The sequence below is a fragment of the Tachysurus fulvidraco genome, chromosome 11 (assembly GCF_022655615.1).
Source record: "Tachysurus fulvidraco isolate hzauxx_2018 chromosome 11, HZAU_PFXX_2.0, whole genome shotgun sequence".
In the NCBI taxonomy this organism is placed as follows: Eukaryota; Metazoa; Chordata; class Actinopteri; order Siluriformes; family Bagridae; genus Tachysurus; species Tachysurus fulvidraco.
Genome location: NC_062528.1, coordinates 20,514,956 through 20,517,734, shown reverse-complemented (window position 1 = coordinate 20,517,734; position 2,779 = coordinate 20,514,956). Strand labels below are relative to the sequence as shown.

General features: G+C 35.6%; 1 protein-coding gene across 1 annotated transcript in view; it reads left to right on the top strand.

The window, feature by feature from the left end:
* The first annotated feature begins 1,410 nt into the window (after positions 1-1,410).
* The window catches only part of LOC113645278 (WSC domain-containing protein 1), a 40,593-nt gene continuing 39,224 nt past the window's right edge, over positions 1,411-2,779 (top strand). The window contains exon 1 of the mRNA XM_027150798.2: positions 1,411-1,788. The gene's annotated coding sequence lies outside the window, so the exon portion shown is untranslated. The remainder of the gene's footprint in view (positions 1,789-2,779) is intronic.

The window sequence follows — 2,779 nt, the reverse complement described above, 5'->3', positions numbered from 1 at the left end:
GCTTTGTCTTGTGAATATTAGTTTATTAATGACTGCATTCATTGGACACACTGTTTGTAGAGAATACACACATACATGAACTGATCTGATTCAAGACTGGCATCATTACATCATGCATAACATTTTGGTGTCCACTTTTGCCATTTAATAATACCATAACTTTTGGCTTACTATGTAGTCATATAATATATAATATAAAACTCTCTTGTTTTAAATTCTCACTGAGGGATAAAACCCCTAAAGATGAAACCCTACAACCGTCCCTGGTCTTATGCCTACCGAAAATCACTGAAATTTTACTTTTTACTTTTACTTCAAATACATTAAATAATAGAAAATGACTTTTGACACTTAAGTACAGTAAATATCAGATACTTTAAGACTTTTACTTGAGTAATATTCTAAAAGGTGACTTTCACTTCTACCAAAGTCTTTTTCTAGTACTTTATATAACACTTTATGCTAGCAATATCTTTTCCTCCTCACTTTAGTCACTGAGAAAAACGTAACTCTGTACTGTAGAGCTGAAAGAAAAGAAGCTGAAGGTCAGAAGATTAGAAGATGATTGGATTCATTAGCATACCTATTATAATGTACCTGTAATGTTCCATAGTTCTACCTTGTTGGCCTTCAGGAATGAAGTACTCGAGCTCCTGCATCTGCTCAGTCACAGTTTAACCCCTGCTTTCTGCTCGAATGCTCTGCTCTAATTTACTGCTTCTGCTTCAATACATCATCAGGAACATCAGCTGCTGACATAAAAAAAGAAATAAACTAACAAACAGATTAAGTCATTAATTAAATGAACAAAAGAAGTGAAAAGGAGCCAACAATAGATAGATAGATAGATAGATAGATAGATAGATAGATAGATAGATAGATAGATAGATAGATAGATAGATAGATAGATAGATGTGTTGATCTAAAATAATAGACAAGTAAATATTTAAATAAACCATTTTAGATTAATTGCCACAGATTGAGATTGTTGAATTGGACTTTTAAGCGAATTCATGTAAATAATCCACAAACAGAAACTTATAAACAATCGAACATAAAGAAAATTATTCATTCATTCATTCATTCATTCATTCATTCATTCATTCATTTTCTACCGCTTATCCGACCTCTCGGATCACGGGGAGCCTGTGCCTGTGATCTCAGGCGTCATCGGGCATCGAGGCGGGATATTAGTAGAAAACTATTGTTATTCATATTGTGTGTATTATTTATAAACGTTATATGTATTAGGTTTATATAAGTATACATACATAATATTTAAATATATTTTAGATATTTATGTTATATATGTGTGCGTGTGTGTGTGTGTGTGTGTGTGTGTGTGTGTGTGTGTGTGTGTGTGTGTGTGTGTGTGTCTGAAACTGTGCGCATGCGCAGAGCCTCTCCGCTGTCCGCCTTAAACCCGGCCGTTCGTCGATGCTGCGCTCTACTGTGCGCGCGAGCGAGAGGCGAGAGGCACGCGCGGCGGGGTTCAGACCCACTTTCGCTTGTCCGGTGCTCTTGAGTCAAGCACGAAATAAATCGTGAGGGAAAAAATCGGATTATCGGTGTGACCGGATGAAGTGCGTCACACGCAGAGAGAAAACAGCGGCGGCGAGAAAGCAACATGCGGAGCAGTGACACGCAAAAACACCGAGAACCGGGAGTGTAGAGGAACTCTGATCCCTAACACACACACACACACACACACACACACACACACACACACACACACACACACACACACACACACACACACACACACACACACACTTCACCGTGGAAGAGGTAAGTGATCTGATCTGCTGATTACTTTTTTTTATTATTATTATTATTATAGAAACACTGATGATGAGAGAAACACTGATGATGAGAGAAACACTGATGATGAGAGAAACACTGATGATGAGAGAAACACTGATGAAGAGAGAAACACTGATGAAGAGAGAAACACTGATGATGAGAGAAACACTGATGAAGAGAGAAACACTGATGAAGAGAGAAACACTGATGAAGAGAGAAACACTGATGAAGAGAGAAACACTGATAATCACTGATCTTAAAAATAATATTAAATTTCTGTCTTTATTATTCTTTACAGTCTGTGATATGAGTAAAGTTTCTGTATCTGATATAGAACACATCACAGATCAGACTTAATGTGACTGTAGATGCAAACAGGTGATGAACACCGAGGTGTGTGTGTGTGTGTGTGTGTGTGTGTGTGTGTGTGTGTGTGTGTGTGTGTGTGTGTGTGTGTGTGTGTGTGTGTGGTATTATTTGAACCCTGAACTTGAAGATTTCTAACTAATTCTGTCTAACAACATGTGAAATGAGATTATAAGGTTAGACGTGTGGGTCAGGACCAGAGCGCTGGCGTGTTCTCAGGGAAAAGCAGATTGTTTATAGATGTCTTAACTTTATAACTGATATCTATCTAATCTATCTATCTATTATTTATTTATCTATTTATATAGCTATTGTTTATTTATTCATCTATTTTTATATTTTATCCATTTATTTGTTTAATGTTTTATTATTTGTTTAGTCTTCTTTCCTTCCTTCCTTCCTTCCTTCCTTCCATCATGTAGTTTTATTGTTTATTAATTTATTCATATACATTTTCCTTTTTTGTCTATTTAAATATTTACTAATTTGTAATCTATCTATCTATCTATCTATCTATCTATCTATCTATCTATCTATCTATCTATCTATCTATCTATCTATCATCATTTCTTTCTTTCTTTCTCAATTCATTGTTTCATTTATTAGTCTT